At 44.3% G+C, this 19,345-nt stretch overlaps 1 protein-coding gene, 1 long non-coding RNA gene and 1 other non-coding gene across 3 annotated transcripts in view; 1 reads left to right on the top strand and 2 right to left on the bottom strand.

The window, feature by feature from the left end:
- LOC140721496 (uncharacterized) overlaps positions 1 to 19,345 on the top strand; it is a 1,502,390-nt gene that overhangs the window by 249,988 nt on the left and 1,233,057 nt on the right. The window lies entirely within an intron of this gene.
- Positions 1 to 19,345, bottom strand: part of LOC140721492 (uncharacterized) — a 692,273-nt gene that overhangs the window by 151,410 nt on the left and 521,518 nt on the right. The window lies entirely within an intron of this gene.
- Positions 18,646 to 18,718, bottom strand: trnav-cac (transfer RNA valine (anticodon CAC)). Its single transcript has one exon. It is a non-coding gene; the product is annotated as a tRNA-Val (tRNA).

Below are 19,345 nucleotides of genomic sequence, written 5' to 3'. Positions count from 1 at the left end.
CACGCAGGGCCGGCCTTGAGGATGAAAGGAGAAGGAGGAGGAACCGTGACACAAGAGCACCAAACCCGGAACAGAATTTCCCTTATTGCAGCCGCTGTGGCCGGGCCTGCCTGTCCCGTGTTGTCCTCGTCAGCCACCAGCGAGCCTGCAGAAGACGGGGGCAGCCCCCTTCCTAAATCTGCGTTCGCGAAGCCAAGCCATGATGATGACATTAAAACAACGAAGAACACGGGCACTACCAAAACTAATTAACACAGATTAATTTAAAATAGTCCAATCCTCGGGAAGGATGCAATTTCCCTTACCTTGCCTACTGTCCCGGAACAACTCCATAATATCAATGGACGTTTAGGACTGTGTGAGCCCGTAGGAAAGAGAGATTCGAGAGACAGAGCGTCAGTGCCGTGAAGCCATTTATTAACATTATTAATACAAACATCAGGGACTGTTATTGGGATCATAAGTGATGTCTCTGGACGATGAGCTGGCCGGACCCCACATGCTGATAATCCCCTTTTAAGTGTAGATATCAGGAAGAGCAGGGATGTAGTTAATCTGAAGATGTAGCGTTACCCGGAAGGACATTCTGCGGCTCTCTCTCAATACTCAGATCCGCAGCAACAAGCTCATTTTATCAATAACATCAACCGAACAGATACTGAAAAATAGTTCGTACGTTTACACCTGCCCCTGCGACGTATGGAACCAAAGAATGCGATCCGTTATCATGTGCCGAGGAGTGAAGTTTAGTGGGAAGTGCTCACGTGTTGTTGAAGGACGCGGAAAGGATTCACAATGATGTAATTGGAACTTGGAGTTTGAGGTAAGCGGGAAGTATGGATAGTCTGGAACTGTTTTTGTTCAGGGGTAGAGAGTGAAGGGTGAATATATAAATATTTATATAAACGACATGGCGCGGATAGTAAGCATTTCTCCAACCGAGTGGATTCTAGAACTAGTGGCTATATTTGTATGCGAGAAGGGAAGTTTTGAAGGGGCTCCTGAGTAACATAATTTTCATTGTGGTGGGCACGGACCGAGATGACAGTAAACATATTTGAGGCAGATATAATTGGAATGTGTCTTTGGCATTTTGACAAGATCATGTTATGAAAGCTTGGGAAGGATCGATGTCTAAACACAGGCAAATGGGAGTCAGTCAGGAAGGCACCCGCTTCGGCACGTTAACTCCTCCATGGCAATGAGCTGTGAATAAATCAGGCAGACAGTTCGACAGGTTTGAGTGACGTTGAAGCTTGTGGAAGCGGAATGCGAGATTGCTTTGGCTCAGTCGGCTTCAGACCAGGTGAGAATCAGCTTCTCGTGCTCCTTGTTAATAACCTGAATAAATCAGTTTTCACGCAATCCCGACATTTTGGGGATGGGTTTGCTGGGCGTGCTGTGGAGCGTTTGTGAGAGTATTGCCTCCCTAAAATATGAACCATATTCAGATTTAATTAGAAAGTGAATGTGAGTCATCTGTACATGATTTAATAAAATCAATTTGAAAAGTAATACATCGTGTGCTTATTTATTATTTTTCACAGTAAGTACTTTATTGACTTTATTACTTTATTGTCTCCAGACAATTGATACTAGTGCGTTCAATCATCACAGTGATATTTGTTTCGCGCTCCCTGAAGTACAAATCGAAATAAATATAATTTAAAAATAAATTATAAATCATAATTAGAAAACAGAAAAGGGAAAGTAAGGTAGTGCAAGTCAAGTCCAGATATTTGGAAGGTACGGCCCAGATCCAGGTCAGGATCTGTTCAACAGTCTTATCACAGTTGGAAAGAAGCTGTTCCCAAATTTGGCATTGATATTTGACTTCTGTAAGGGCTGATTTCCGTAACCAGGCATATCGCGGGGTAACATCGAATATAATGTCTACAGGATCGGGAATAGAAGATCACCTTCTATTGCCGAGGGGTGGCTGGTCAACTGAGGAGGTTCCGGTACAGCTGAGTGGCACTGCCGATCACGAAATGAATGGAACGACACAACGTAAGCTGAACTAACACAGGATCTTTTGAAAGGCGATGTAACTTGTTTCCAAATTTGTATTCTTCTAATAATTATCGAGGAAGAATATTTTCTATCCTCAATTCCTGCTGAGGATTTTGGACGCGGCTGTGCAGTATTCGAAAACTTTTTGCGCCTCTTTTTCGCTGCTTCACATTATACAGTTTGGCAGGTCGGGAAATATGGAATAAGGATGTTATTGACCGTCGCTCTCTGCTGCTTTACAGAGATCCAATGCTGGATGCAAATTGTCTGGTCTCTTTAAAATTGAAATGACGCTTGTCCTAATCCAATACAGTGTTCCATTCGGCCCATTCCACACATTCATACATTTTATTTCTACCATGAGCTAATTCTTATCGGATACGAATGAGACACTTTCAGTTACCAGCATCAGGATGTATTAAATGAGAATATTTATCTTACTATCAATCTAAAAGCGCGGATCTTTTACAAAATGTTGCCTGTTGTAAGACGTGTGCAAGCTGGAACTGAGTTCTACTCGGGGGAGAAAGAAGATCTTACATTTGTCCTGATCAATTCCCGGATAAGCGTCCAAGGAGACAGTATCAACTTTTTCAACTCTGCCCTGAAGTTAGTTTAGGTCGCTGCATAAATGCACGTGTTTGTACAGGAACTCATGTTCGTGAGCAGAACCCCAGTTTGAGCAGAGATATATTGGGCAGAGTTATAGTCGCGATCAAAATACATGGTTAGACTGGCAATAGAACTGGTCACTGCCGACGGAAGCCAAAATAGCATGAAGCTGCCCGATACACAGAAGAGTAATATGATGCTCTTTTTCCTGTTCTCCATCTCCGGGTCACGTTCAATCTTACTCTTATGGGTTCGGAAGCTCCTCCGGGATTTGCTGGCCACTAAGATATGCCTGGCCGTCATCCCGTTACATAAAAGTATTAAACCAGATGCACACAGCAGGTTTTGAAAGGATTTCAATCTGCTGAACGCGGCAAAAGTTGAAGAGTTGAAGATGTCCAATTTCGGGCGGACACCCCACGAAATATTTCCAATTATCCATTGAGGCTGAAATGCAAACAAGAGGGGTATATTCTCCATGCAAAGCCCCGCCAGTACTACTGCTGCCAGGATCCTGGCTGTCTTCACTCTGCAGTATTTTGTTTTAAACTTCTGACAACATATGGCAACATATCGATCACAGGTGAAGGCCACCGTGTACCACCGTGATAGTTCCAGAGTGACCGCCAGCACGTAGATCGTGGCTTTAAGGACTTCCGTATAATGCAGAAAAGAATTTGACAGACAGAATATTAAAATCTCATAGACAAGGACATTGATGAGAATGACCAATAGATCTGACACAGCCATCATCGTCATGTAGGCAGAGATGCATTTGGAAAGACCGCATTTTCCCCGGGACAGAATGATAATCGTTAACAAATTAGCTGCAACAGAAAAAAAAAACAACAGCAGGTAAAGACATCACTAAAGGAGGAAGAGAGGGGAATCTTACAACTTATTTCTGAAATATGTTCGGATGTATTTCTGTTTAGTCCGGTGGTCTGAGAGTGAGCATAGGCCGGACGGAAAGGCACTTCGCAGTGTGATCTTCACCAGCTGGAAACGGGCTGAGAAACAGCACGTGTAATGTACTGGGAGCCTGGGTAATGTGCTGCCCTGCAGGAGGGTAAACCAGGTTACCATTGCATGGTGAATGGTAGGTTGTGAGGTGCTCCGCATAAAACAAACGGAGCTGTAAATACAGATCCGTCATTCATTTAAAGTAAAACACTGGGTAAACCGGGTGGCACAGAGATCATTTTGCACATCGGCGATCACAAATCAGGACTCTGAGCACTGGGGCTGAGTTATTGAGTTGGAGTTGTACAAGACGTAATTGAAGTCGAATTCGCAGTATTGTTTACAGTTCTACCCACCTTCGTACGGGAATTATATCAAAATTCGTGACAGACATTACCTCCTGAGCGAAACACTACTGCTATTTCAGCGATGGCATCCCTCCGTTCCCTTTGCCCCGGACATGAGGAGACGCCCTCCTGTGTACAGAGGAAAGTCTCCTCACCGGCCGTGTGGACAGGGAACGATACAGCGCCTATTGAGCAGCTTGTACAATGGACACATTGCGGCGCATCTTCTGCCCATACTTCATTAAAAATATCAATGTCCTGCCGAAGGCCAATAGCTGTTAGACACTGTATTAATACGACTTACCGGGTAAACCAAACACCGCTAGAACAGGGTAACAAACGTCTTTCACCTGTAGGATCGCCGGTCGACTCATGTTCGATTGCTTGAATTATCTCCCGTTGTGCAGTTCACATCAGCGTGTGACTCGGACCACGATACCCTGCTAATTTATAGGGAACACGAATTCTCCGTCACGGGTAGGCGGGTTGTGCAATGAATGACGTTACTTACAGCCAATGAACACACAAGGGTTGATGTTCCGCTCCAGTGCCACCTGTTCCCCAGCTGATGGACTGAGCAGCTGGATCATGAAGCTCCTTCATTCACATTCCACAACAGAACACCCCCCCCCCCGAGGGAGTGACGTCAACGCTCCCCTCGCCCGCGGAGAGCATCGCTCCAGGAGGGTCCTTTCGTTGTCCCACAGTAACTCAGTGAAGAGGTCCCGCTCCGTTCCGTAACTGCATTAGTTACACAGCGTTCTGCTGATTCTCACTGACTATAACATTACTGATGCTGTGCTTGCCTTTACTTTTCACAGAATAATCCTTCAATAACCTTTCTCATCATGCGTCCAGTCTAATGTCAACCCGTGAGTCTTTGTCTAACCTTACAGGCTGTGATTCCTTCCTGAATGTGACGTCATTGAAATCAAACAATTGATGCAGCGTCCCGGCAATGGGGTAGTGACGCGACTCTAACGACACTGATGATATATTCTATTATAGCTGGTGGAGAGTCACTGTTATATATGATATGGTTACTCCAAACAAGCAGATATAAATCACCTCCAGCAGCACTGAAAATGCTGATATTTAAGCGTTTAGAGCCGCCTGTGCCTCCATATTACTTCGGTGTGGGGACCGAAGCCGCTTGTTCCGATGAAACTTCTCAGACTTCGTCGGAGAGATTACAAAGTTGCCCCTTCACTGGGCAATCGACATTACCAATGAAATAGAAGAGGATGTCAGTGAGGTTTTCTTTCCGTTAGCAGAGATTAGTATGACCCGAGTATTCGCTACGATATTCAGGATTTAAAGAACCGTGTGGAAGATTGTGTTACACCTTTCATCTACAAAGTATATGGGTGATAAGGGATTTCCTACATCACGCACTGTTGGAGGTAGGGAGACACTGAATGTTGTTTTTTTGTTATGATCTCATAAAATGTTATATACAAAGTTACCGGCTCAGTGCTGGGATCGGGGATTAATGTGCTTGAGCGGAGCAACGTCGGCGCCTCAGAACGTGTCAGACTACAAGTTTGAGTGGTGATGCACACTGAACACTATCAGTGATCCCCACTCCTGAAAAGTACATTTTGTAAATTAGATAAATTCGCGCAGTGTGTTAATGAACCACAATGTGTATGTGCGCTGGCAGGTATGTGATACGAAACGAGAGTACGCCAACAACCATGCAGAACGGCCACTGTTCGTAAGATAATGTCCACAGTTCATCAATGTACACATGCATATGTCGGAGTACATCGGAATTAGGTCGATGATGTATGATATTCTGTCTGCCTTCGGGGCTGAGGTAAATGAAATGTCAAGTCCATCTCAGTGCCGGGGTTATTTACATTAAGCAATTCTCTACAAACATATCAGACAGTTTTGTAAATCAGCACGTTCGTCAATTTGAGCATCAGCCATTCTCAATGTCCTTCATCATTCCAATAGATTCAAATTCTGTTAGAATTGCGAAGACTTCAATTTTCAGGAAAGATGCAGGGAAGATACTAACATGCATTGTGAACTGGCTGACAGGAAGAAGGCAGCAGTGATTGGCTGCCAGTCATTAGTGGTGTTCCTCAGAGTTCAGTATTGGGAACGCTACTTTACCATCTTCTGTCAGTGGTTTGGATAATAGAATTGATGGCTTTGTTGCAAGCTATACAGATGATACAGAGATAGCAGGAGGGGTAGGTAGTGCCCAGGAAGCAATGCGATTACAGCAGAACTTAGACAAATTGCAAGAGTGGGCAATCATTGGGCTGATGGAATACAGTGAGGAGAAAAGAATGGTCATCATTTTATTAAAAGGAACAATAGTGCCGACTGTTATCAAAATGGGGAAAAATTCAAACATCAGGATGCAGATGAACTAAGGAGTCCCCGTGCAAGACTTGCAGAAGGTGAAGCTGCGGGCTGAGTTTGTGGTAAAGAAGGGAAATGCAATGCCAGCATTTACTTCAGGTGGAACAGGATATAAAAGCAAGGAGATGATGCTGAGCCTTTATAAGTCAGTAGTCAGGTCGCACTTGGAGTGACGTCATCAGCTATGAGCCCCAGATCTCAGAAAGGATCTGTTGTTATTGGAGAGTCGAGAGCGCATTCACGAGAATGATTCCGGGAAGGACTGGACTGGCATATGGAGAGCGTTCGGCAGCTTTGGGTCTGTGTTCACTGAAATTTAGAAGCATACACTGGGATCTCACTGAAACCTAACGTATTTTGAATTGACTAGATAGGGTGGATGTGGAGGAGATGTTTCCTATAGTGGGGGCACCCAGACGAGAGCACATCCTGAAAATTGATGGATCACCTTTTGGAACAGAGGCAAAGAGGATTTTCTTTATCTGGAGAATAGTGCCTCTGTGGAGAGCTCAGCCACAGACTGAGGTGGAAGCCAAGTCCGTGGGTATATTTTAGACAGAAGTTGATCGCTTTCTGATAGCCCAGGGCAACGAAGGATGTGGTGAGAAGGCAGATTTATAGAGTTGTGTGGATTCCGGGTTCAGCCATGATGAAATGGAGAAGCAGACACGATGGGCTGAAGGGCCTAATTATGCTGATGGTCTTATGGTCTAATGATCGCGTCAGAGTGAAATACCGAAATTGTCCAACACTCAAGTCCAATTTAAAGCTGAAGTTCAGATATATTTTTATTGATCTGTACAAATGTATGCAGCGAAACGAAACAGGGACTAAGGTGCAAAGCACCGAACATATATCACATACAGCACATAAAATAATATCAAAGCAATACAATAATATTAACAGGTAGAATATGCTGTAGATATACAAGTTGACATAAATTTCATATACGACAGGTTGTTTTGTTGCGGATAAATCTCAGGAGCAGCAGACAGAACAAATCAGGCCGACTCAGAGAATCGTTTCAGCCTAAAGGACTTTATTTATACGCGTATCACGGAGAGCCTCTTTACCTAAGAGCGGTGCTTGGGGGTTCTGTTTGTCTTGCAGACACGCTTCATTATATAGACACAGAGTACGTGACTAAAAGCACTTAACAAGAGCATTGCTTGACTTCGAACTTAGGACTAAATTTCAACGAACAACGTGACTTTGATGTTAGAACTAGATTGCAACAAACAAGAGCTTTACGTAAATTCGGGGTCACAACATCTTCCTTGTAAGGACTTTAGCTGAATTCCAAGACCTGCAAAGACATTAGCTAAATTTTAAGAGCATTCACAAGCGATTAGGGTAACCCCTACATATCCAAAGAGTCTTCCACAATACGTCCAGAATTCCCTCGTTATTGATCCTTTCAGATCAGCACTGCTCTTTTTCGTCATAGGAGGTTCATATCCTTCCGGGAAGGGTATTTTTTTGCCATGATGTACCTCCTCTGCCCATCAGTTTCGCTTACTGCGCAATTCTCTCACCATCTGGGGTATCATAGGGTCATTTGCAGGCCTGAGTAAGGCTCCTTTTATTAAATGGTCACAATATAATCGTAATGCTCCACATACTCAGCACCCTAAAACACATAATATACCACTATAATTATCCCATGGGTAATCCAGCTTCCCCAGCCAGAAAAAAACATCCCTCTACTATTTCCCACCATTTCGTCCCAAAATTTTTAAGCTGCTTCCCTATCTTCCTAATCTCCTTAATCTTTCCCACTATGTGTTGACTAAGGTCAGTTATGTTTTCTGAGGCATCGGGAATAAAAGTACAACATCCCTGCCCTACCGCGGCTCATGTCCCTCCTTTTACAGCTCAGAGCAAGTCCAGGGTCATTATATTTTAGAAGACTACCATTCCAAGGGCAACTACCTCTGCTGTTAGGTCTTTCACTTGCGTCACTTGCACGTCAGGTAGGGCATCGGCAGTGCTATTGGCCAATTTCTCTAGAGCGGTTGCCATATTAATAATTTTTCGCGAATTTCGGGCCACACCATATGAGGGAAATGCTATCATCCAAAACCTTTCACTTTCAGTCATCCCTCGCTTACTTCGCATTCAATAAGGATGTTGCGATATATCTTTTATAGGATGCATGGAGGGCAATATATAGACCAGATTACAGCAGCTCGTCCAGTTTCCTGGGGACACATTCCCACTTTCGCCTGGCGGCCTTGGAAGCCAAGGACAAGCTCTTTCCCCACATACCCAGTAAATCCCATTAGGAGTAAGCGCAGGAGGACCCACTCTCCGTTCAGTACAAGAACTATGACCCAAAAATGTCCCATCTCCCCCCGCCGTATTGCAGTAACAAATTCCATTCACAGTTTTCTGTGTATTTACTAACTCGAAAGAGCGCATCCTTTTCTCCTGCGTCGGGGTAGGGTGGTACCATCCTTTGAAACAGGCACATCCACAATCCCCTTCGCTGACATCACAGTCCTTCTGCCAATCTCTCGTTCTAAAGCTGGAATAGGATGTGTTAAATAGGTTCATAAGTTGCACAGAGAGCTTTTCGCTTCCGTTCATGGGGACCCCTTCCAGGGGTGGGCAGCATGCTGAGGTATCTTTACACACAACCAACAAGAGTCCAACTCTTCACCTTAATGACTGGCATAAGTGTGACATAAAGACAAAGAGGTATTTCTGGACAAGGCCACACTGACTCCCCGCAGTATCAGTCCCCATAAATGCATCTGGTTTGTCAGCTCCATGCTTTCTTGTCTTCCAACTCCTGGTGCCGTTTGCACCTCGTAGCGTGAATCCATTCTCCGTTTCCTTCAACCTTCACCGCGGTTCGGGTTATTATCCGCACTGTGTAAGGGACCTTCCACCTAGGAGAAAGAGAGAGCTTTTTTAGCTCCTTTATATATACCCCATCACCGGGTTGGAAAGGATGCATAATCTCGCTTCCCACTGCGCCTGTCGCACTCTCTCATGCAGGTCAGCTGCCGTTTTGCACAACGCTTGCGCATGCGCCGGGGTCTGTTCATCATTCCAGATCCGGGCCAGTCTCTCGGTGGTGACAGGGTATAGACAAAGTGAATGAAAGCAGGCTTTTTCCACTGAGGCCAGGGGAGAAACAAAAACAGAGGTCATGGGTTAAGGGTGAAGGGGGAAAGTTTAAAGGGAACATGGGTGGGGGCTTCTTCACACAGGGAGTGGTGGAAGTGTGGAATGAGCTGCCAGATGAAGTGGTGAATGTGGGCTCACTTTTAACATTTAAGAAAAACTTAGACAGGTATATGGATGAGAGGGGTTTGGAGGGATACGGCCCAGGTGCAGGTCAGTGGGACTAGGCAGAAAAATGATTCGGCACAGCCAAGCAGGGCCAAAAGACTTGTTTCTGTGCTGTAATGTACCATGGTTTGTAAATCTCACACATTTGTTCTCGCCGACTGAGGAATGCAGCCGGCCTTTTTAACGGGTTAGGGGCTTCAACCACAATATCCCGGGCCTCTGAGTCAGTCCAGGGTTTGAGTATGGGTACGTCTCTAATCATTATTTTTGGCGCTTGCAGTATCTGCGAGTCTGGCACAGGCTGCGATTCCCCGCCACGGCGCGTTCGCAAGCGCGTGCTTACTTTAGATCCAGTCGCCCCATCCCTTCCACCCCCTGTCTCAACCTCTAACACGCGTCCGCCTACAGCTCCTGCCCCTGCTCCTCCTTCTCTTTCAGTTTGGGTGAGTTGGTGCTTCTTGGCCACCAACATCCGTTTTTCAAAACGACCCATCATGCTCAAAATCCCAATTAGGGTCCCCATTCCAGTTAGCTTTTACATCCCACTAACTCTGAATCAGGGGGATCTTAAGTCTGCCACATAGGGCCAGCCTCCTTGAGAACACCTGTAGAGATCACTGCTAAAGTTTACAGCCTACAGGGTATCCCGGGTTCCTCTTACTACGGTGTCCGCTGGCGACCCTGGGGGTACCAGAGTGTTTCTTACCTTCTGCCGGGTCTTTTTCACAGTCTTCATTCGTTTTTCCACCTTCTCTCTTGCTTTCAAGGTCTTTCCTTGCGTTTCCAGCCGTCGAGGTTTCGCCGCAGGAGCAGCATAAGACGCTCGACTGCTGGCACTTCCCATTTTTTGAAAAAGAGAGTGACTATACCGAGCGTTCGTATTATGTCACACGGAATCATATCGAGAGCGCTGACCGCTGTGTTTCCTCTGTCTTTCCACGGGTCTTTGAGTTCGGTTACGGAATTGATCGGAGCTACCTTGGTACCCACACGAGCACCCCTTGCCGACCCCCTTTCAGCTAGGACTCAGGGCACCAGTCTCCCCCTTTCAACTAGAAGACAGATTTCCCTTCCCAACTTGGTCGGCCCCTTTTAGTCTTGCTTTTCCTTTTCCGCTTAGGGTTCCTTTTCTGGATCCCGCTCTTCCAGCCTCCCGCTTTCAGCTGGGAGACTAAATTTAGGATCCCATCCACGTCGCCAATTTGTTGCAGATAAATCTCTGGAGCAGCAGACAGAACAAATCAGGCAGACTCAGAGAGATGTTTCAGACTAAAGGACTTTATTATACATGATATCACAGAGAGCCTCTGCACCTGAGAGCGGTGTGTAGGGGCTCTGCTTAGCTTGTAGACACGCTTCATTATATAGACACAGAGTATGTAACTAAAAACACTTAACAAGAACATTGCTTGACTTTGAACTTAGACCGAGATCACAATATTTTGGCTGCATTCCACCCGGCGCTGCAAACTCCATCTTGCTGATTTTAGCTAAATCTCAGGAACATTCACAATCCCTATATATCCAAAGAGTCTTAAGTTCTTCGATAGTGTGTTTTTAAAAGTTACGGCACTAATGAAAGAATTTCCCATTCGAGATCACTAATAATAGGGATTCGTTAGTCTCGTACGACCATGGATTTGCGACTTAGAAGGTTTTTCCGGGGCGCAGACCTGGGCAGGTTTTGTATGAGAGACCGACTGTTGCCCAGGCTGCAAGCCTTCCCCTCTCCACGCCACCGATGTTGTCCAAACGAAGGGCACGAGGACCCAAGCAGCTTGGCACCGGTATCGTCAGAGAGCAATGTGTTGTTAAGTGCCTTGCTCAAGGACACAAGCATGCTGCCTCAGCTGAGGCTCGAACTAGTGACCTTCAGGTTGCTAGTCCGATGCCTTATCCACTAGGCCACGCGGGATCACTAAAGTATTATTATTATTATTATTATTATTATTATTATTATTATTATTATTATTATTATTATTATTATTATTATTATTATTATTATTATTATTATTATTATTATTATTATTATCTGCAATTACGCTGTATTAAGTGCGAAGACACATTTTTGCAATCAGGCGAATTTTAAATGTTTCGGTTGAATTAATTTACTAACGTGCCACAACTTAGTTAAAACAAAACATGTTAATAAATGTATTTTCAGCTGTACTAAGCAAATGACAGGCTCTTCCCTATTGACATCAATGTACCTGGGTTGAGGGGTTGAACGGCTTTAAGTTGCTCGGCATAAACATCACCGGGGAACTCACGTGGTCTGTACATACTGGCTGTGCGCCTCTTTCACCTCAGACGGTTCAAGAAATTTGGCGTGGGCCCCAGATCCTAAGAACTTTCATGAGAGGCACATTTGGGAGCATCCTGACAGGCTGCATCACTGGCACTTTTGGGAACTGTACTTCTCTCAATCGCAGGACCCTGCAGAGAGCGCTGCGGAAAGTCCAGCACATCTGTAGATGTGTACTTCCCACTATTCAGGACACTTACAGAGACAAGTGTGTATTAAGCGTCCGAAAGACCATTCCAGACCCGAGTCAACCCAATCACAAACTGATCCAGCTTCTACTATCCGGGAAATGGTACCGCAGCATAAAAGCCAGGAACAACGGTCTCCAGGACAGCGTCTTCCACCAGGACATCTGAATGGATAATTCATGCTTACACAACTGTATGTCTATGTTATATTAACTATACAGTTGTACATATATTTATTATAACTTACTATAAAATTGCGCATTGTACATTTAGACTGAGATATAACGTAAGGATTTTTGCTCCTTGTGTATGTGAAGAGTGTAACTAATAAAGTTAAGTCAGTCTAATAAAAAATATTTAAATACCTTTTTTATACCTCCGTTTTAAAATGCTTGATTCATGGAAAATTCGTCATATTTTACAATGTAGTTGTGTTTGGATATAAAGTAGTTACAAATGGACCAGGAGATTTGCACACCTGCCCACTGCTCATTGCACAACTGAAAACACTTACAAGTGCTCGGGCTTAATATGCACGGGATCGATACTTTCAACTCAGCACGATCAGAGTGTCTGACTTCCCTACAAAAGATAGTTCCATTCTCCTGTGGTTGGGGCATATCCCCCGAGGCCTTTCTTATCTATGCCTAGGAATTCTGGTAACCATGGCAGCCAAGGAAAATAGAACTGGAATATGAAAACAAACGTGTGAATCATAAGCAGGGGTTGCAAGTGATCGGAAAGAAACTCATAGCAATAAAACACAATGGTTGAAGTGCGGACGAGGTGGCCGCAAAGTTAAGGTGATGAACTGCTAATCCATTGTGTTTTGCACGCGTGGGTTCGAATCCAATCCTAGTCGAGGCAGGTTTATCTGGGGGATGAAATATTGAAGTTATCACTTATTAGAATTCCGAGCCTTCACCTTTTGTCACATAGAGTGCTTGGCTGGGAATCATGAAAATCAACTTTTTTTGATTAACGTTTGTTAATAATTTGGCCATAATACCAGACAATATAGATGCAGAATTCAGCCATTCCGTCCGTTCCATTATGGCTGCTATATTTTCTCTCAATGCCATTCTCCTGCCTTCTCGCCGTCACCTCTGGCACGCCTCATAAACAAATACTTGTCTATCTCCGCTTAAGAATAGGATTCGAGAGGTAATGTTACAGCTTTATAAGACCCTGGTCTGATCCCACTTGGAGTACTGTACACAGTTCTGGTCACCTCACTACACGAAGGATGCTGAAACTATTGAAAGTGTGCAGCGGAGATTTACAAAGATGTTGCCTAAATGAGAGTGTATGCCTTATGAGAATACGTTGAGTGAAGTCGGCATTTTCTCCTAGGAGCGATGGAGCATGACAAGTGACCTGATAGAGGTGTATAAGAGGATGAGAGACATTGATCATGTGGATAGTCAGAGGCTCTTTTCCAGGGCTGAAATGGCTAGCATGAGAGGGCACAGTTTCCAGGTGCTTGCGAGTAGGTACAGAGGAGATGTCAGGTTTAGGGTTTTTTTTCGCAGAGAGTGGTGAGTACGTGGAATGGGTTGCCGGCGACGATGGTGGAGGTGGATATAAAAGGGTATTTTAACAGCCTCCTGGACAGGTACATGAAGCTTAAAAAAATAAAGGGCTATATATAGCCACAGGTAATTACAAAATTATCACATGTTCGGCACAGGTATGTGGGCCGACGGGCCTGTATTATGCTGTAGGATTTCTAAGTTTCTAAAATATTACCAACTGAGTTGACTCCACAGATATCCCCGCAATGAAATCCACATATCGATAGCCTTCTGGTGACACAACTTCCTCCTCATCCCTGTCCTAAAGGGCGTCCTAATATTCTGAGGTTGTGCTCTCTTGACCCTAAACTCACCCACAATCGGAATCATCCTTTCCATGTCCAGTCTACCTTGGCCTTTCAGTATTTGATAGTTTTCAAAGAAAACCCTAACTCCTTCTAATCTCCAGCGAGTACAGGGGCAGAGTCATAAAACGATCCTCATACATTAAAGCTTTCGTTCCGGGATCATTCTCGTCACCGTCCTCTGGACCCTTTCCAATCTCAGGGCATCAGTTCTTAAATAAGGGACACAGACTGTTCATCTTGTTCCAGGAGCGGTCTGACCAATGCATTATACAGCCTCAACATTACAGCCTCACTCTTGTACTCTGGTTCTCTCCAAATGAATGTTGGCATTGCATTTGTCGTCCTTACTACCAACTCAGCCTGTGTTTACCCTTTCGGCAATCCTGCACAGGGTCTCCCAGTTGTCTTTGTGCCTTCGATATTTGAATTTATTTCCCATTTAGAATCTTGTTTACGCCTTCAACAAAGTGTACAGTCGGACCTCCTTATCCGCGGATTCAACCAACCGTGGATCGAGAAAACCCAGAAGATCTCTCTCCAGGACTCGTTGTTTGAGCATGTAGACTATTTTTCTTGTCATTATTCCCTAAGCAATGCAGTATACCAACTATTTACATTGTATTTTTTGAATTTTTTGAAGTAGTTACGAGGAATGTTGACGAGGGTAAGGCAGTGGATGTAGTCTATATGGACTTCAGCAAGGCCTTTGACAAAGTTCCACATGGAAGGTTAGTTAAGAAGGTTCAGTCGTTAGGTATTAGTGCTGGAGTAATAAAATGGATTCAACAGTGGCTAGATGGGAGATGCCAGAGAGTAGTGGTGGATAATTGTTTATCGGGATGGAGGCCGGTGACTAGCGGGGTGCCTCAGGGATCTGTTTTGGGCCCAATGTTGTTTGTAATATACATAAATGATCTGGATGATGGGGTGGTAAATTGGATTAGTAAGTATGCTGATGATACTAAGGTAGGAGGTGTTGTGGATAATGAGGTGGGTTTTCAAAGCTTGCAGGGAGATTTATGCCGGTTAGAAGAATGGGCTGAACGTTGGCAGATGGAGTTTAATGCTGAGAAGTGTGAGGTTCTACATTTTGGCAGGAATAATCCAAATAGAACATACAGGGTAAATGGTAGGGCATTGAGGAATGCAGTGGAACAGAGAGATCTAGGAATAACAGTGCATAGTTCCCTGAAGGTGGAGTCTCATGTAGATAGGGTGGTGAAGAAGGCTTTTGGAACGCTGGCCTTTATAAATCAGAGCATTGAGTACAGAAGTTGGGATGTAATGTTAAAATTGTACAAGGCATTGGTAAGGCCAAATTTGGAATATTGTGTACAGTTCTGGTCACCGAATTATAGGAAAGATATCAATAAATTAGAGAGAGTGCAGAGACGATTTACTAGGATGTTACCAGGGTTTCAGCACTTAAGTTACAGAGAAAGGTTGAACAAGTTAGGTCTCTATTCATTGGAGCGTAGAAGGTTGAGGGGGGATTTGATCGAGGTATTTAAAATGTTGAGAGGGATAGATAGAGTTGACGTGAATAGGCTGTTTCCATTGAGAGTAGGGGAGATTCAAACGAGAGGACATGATTTGAGAGTTAGGGGGCAAAAGTTTAAGGGAAACACGAGGGGGTATTTCTTTACTCAGAGAGTGATAGCTGTGTGGAATGAGCTTCCTGTAGAAGTAGTAGAGGCCAGATCAGTTGTGTCATTTAAGGTAAAATTGGATAGGTATATGGATAGGAAAGGAGTGGAGGGTTATGGGCTGAGTGCGGGTAGGTGGGACTAGGTGAGATTAAGAGTTCGGCACGGACTAGGAGGGCCGGAATGGCCTGTTTCCGTGCTGTGATTGTTATATGGTTATATGGTTATATGGTATTAGGTATGAAAATTAATCTAGAGAGGATTTTAAAATACAGGCAGTTCCTGGGTTATGAGGGAGTTCCGTTCTTGAGACCGTTTTTAAAACGGATTTGAAGTCGGAACAGGCATATCGGTTTATTTAGCGTCAGTTAGTCAAACGTTTGTTTTAGTATATAGTATATATTTTACCTTTCTATGCATATAGAACACCTAAGAAATGTTATATTTTAAATTCATCAGTCCGTAGGACTTGATTCCAAAATGCATCAGGCTAGTTTAGATGTTCCTTCTGAAACGTCTGACGCTGAATTTTGTGGTGAGGACGCAGGACAGGTTTTCCTCTGATGACTCTTCCATGACGGTTATATTTGTGCGGCACCACTCCAGAGGCTGCTCCATCTTCCTGAAGGTCTCTTGTAGTCAAACGGGGGTTTTGTTTTGCCTTTGTAGCAATCCTACGAGCAGTTCTCTCGGAAAGTTTTCTTGGTCTTCCAGACCGCTCCTGTTAACTGACATATATTAATTACATTACGTACTGAGGAAACGGCTACCTGAAAACTCTTTGCTATCTTCTTATAGCCTTCTCTTGTTTTGGGGCATCATTTATTTATTTTCTAAGCAGCTGCCAGGAGGAGCCCATGGTTGCTGATTGTTGGGAGAAGGTTTGAGGAGTCAGGGTATTTATGAAGCTTTGAAATTTGCATCCCCTGGCCTTTCCTAACGACGACAGTAAACACGCCAGAGCCCTCACAAGCTCATAAAGGTCTGAGACACTGGTGAAGGTTCTCTGAGACCTCAAATCTCTTGGGGTGCCCGAGCTTTTGCTTGGTGCTCCTTTTATTCTCTTTCACTCTGAAATTGTTCAAAACGAAAATAATACACTAATCTTGCTTAAAATGGAGAAAAAGAATGTTTCATCTTTAACTTCATGGCTTTTGGAGATCAGTTCATCTTCTACTCACTGAACTATTCACAGTAACAGAATCTTTGTCCAGGGCTGCCCGAACATTTGCATGTCACTGTACATGAGGCGGTGGAAAAGCGGCACAAGATCCGGACCGAAGAAGCACAAAACCTCAAATGTTGCCATGGAATTTTACACGCAAACTCTTGACTGCTGAGCAGGACAAATTATTACTGTCAATACACCATCCATCTGTTCCTTAACGCCCAAAGGCGAGGTGTTATTTTTCAACTGCACTCCACTGATAACCCCGGATACATTTTCACTGATCACTTTTGAGTGGCATACATTTCAAACATTTCACATCCGCTGTGGGGATCCTCGAGTAAATCATCACTGGTCATTACGTTGCCGAAATCTTAAACAATAAAACTGTGGCCGGTTTGATTAGAATGATTGGCTGTAAGGTTTTATAAGGTGGTATAGTTAAGAGTGTAACTGGGGAAAGATCGGGAGTTATTTCGGTGTAATTCTAAACGTTGAGTCAGGGGCAGAGCGTATTCCGAGATAAGTATTTATTGCTGAAGTTCACCTTGCGGAAGAACCTCCACGGCCATTTACTCACCCTTATGCAGGAGTGGGATATTTCGCCCATGCTTTAATTTTACATGGAATCACAACAAATTCGATCTATTGAAAAGGACCGTGATCCCAACTCTATACCGATATGCGATCTCCCACCGTCACCTCGTTTCAAAACTAAACAGTATCCAGTTTTCCTGTTCTACATTACCGTTATTATACAGGAAGGTTTTAACCATACTTTCGGATATTCCCGCAGAACTGCGATGTCAGCGTTGTGATCAGTCCTTCCTCCCTGGTCCTTTAACTGGAATGGAATGTGCGATACCAATGGTAAGACACTTGGCTTCTGTCTGCGCTGCAATATCATCGGAAGATCGCTGGTTCGAGACCTGAAAATATTAGGTGTTGATGTTACCAACTGTTTCCACCGCGGCTTAAACTGTACGAAGCACAAATATTTGCGCGGCTGACGTGGGGTGGCTGTGGTGCTGCTCGCGACAGAGCCAACAAAGAGAAGCAGAGAGATTGAATGCGTGTGTGTGTGTGTGTGTGTGTGAGAGAGAGAGAGAGATAGAGAGAGAGAGAGAGAGAGAGAAAGAGAGAGAGAGAGAGAAGAGAGAGAGAGAGAGAGAGAGAGAGAGAGAGAGAGAGAGAGAGAGAGAGAGAGAGAGAGAGGGAGAGAGAGAGGGAGAGAGAGAGAGAGAGAGAGAGAGAGAGAGAGAGAGAGAGAGAGAGAGAGAGAGAGAGAGAGAGAGAGAGAGAGAGAGAGAGAGAGAGAGAGAGAGAGAGAGTCAGACGGAATGGTGGAACCTAGAAGACTGTGGTGGAGAATTTGACCAGAGAGACTGTATGGTGGGACTAGGAAGGAGTGGAATACAGGAGGAGGAAAAAGAAAGCGATTTAACATTTTAAAGTAGTTTTGAAATTTTGCAGCACACGGTTATTCTTCCTGATGTTTGTCTGGATGGGAACATTTGAGATGCGAGCTCCGTTGAAACCACAGTGCATCCTCATGCGACAATACATGGCAATGGGTTTGAAGGCTGCTTCTCCCGTTACGCAATGTACGTTATCTACGAACCTCCTCAGGTTTAAATCCGTTTATATTCTCCTGGAAATTATATATAATTTCTATTAATTCTTCTTTCTTTAATTTACCTTTGCCAGGTTTGAAATACAATGCGCTACTGCTAGAAAAGCGAATGTTCATTATATTTACACCTGGATGCCCATGACAGTAAACTTGAACACAAACTGAAAAATTGAGTCTCAAGTTCATTTGAAGCACTGAAGCCCAAACAATGTTTCTGCCCAGGATTGAACTGGGGACCTTTCGCGTGTGAAGCGAATGTGATAACCACTACACCACAGAAGAGGACATCGGTTAAGGGTGAAGGGCGACAGTTTAAAGGGATCATTGGGAGGGGGGGGTTCTTCACACAAAGAGTGGTGGGAGTGTGGAATGAGCTGCCAGATGAAATAATAAATACGGGCTCACTTTTAACATTTAATTAAACCTTGGATAGGTACATGGATGCGAGGTGTATGGAGGGATATGTGCCAGGTGCAGGTCAATGGGACAAGGCAGAAAAATGGTTCAGCACAGCCAAAAAGGTTCAAAAGGCCTGTTTTTGTGCTGTGATGTTCGATGGTTCTCTGGTTATGCGCCATATACAGAGATATGCATTAACAATTTCCTGTCGAGTGTTGATTAAGGCGCGACATGTGGCAGTCAATTGAACTGTGTTGTATTAATAGGCAAGGAATTAAAACACCTTCTGTACTCTAGCTTCTAGTAGTCTCCACAGGGTGGCGCTCGGGCTCACGTGCTCAATTTAACAGTGCCTTTAAGCTTTCTCACCCGTCTGCCTCGTCCGTTCTCTTCACCTCAGTTTACAAGTTAATTGAAGGAAGTGAGTGAACCACGTGCCGATACATTTATATACAACAGGACGCGTTACAAGCCAGGGTTACTTGTGAGATGATGCCAGCTGTACAGTAA

The sequence above is a fragment of the Hemitrygon akajei genome, unplaced genomic scaffold, assembly GCF_048418815.1.
Source record: "Hemitrygon akajei unplaced genomic scaffold, sHemAka1.3 Scf000057, whole genome shotgun sequence".
Taxonomy (NCBI): Eukaryota; Metazoa; Chordata; class Chondrichthyes; order Myliobatiformes; family Dasyatidae; genus Hemitrygon; species Hemitrygon akajei.
This window is presented reverse-complemented; position numbering and strand designations above follow the sequence as displayed.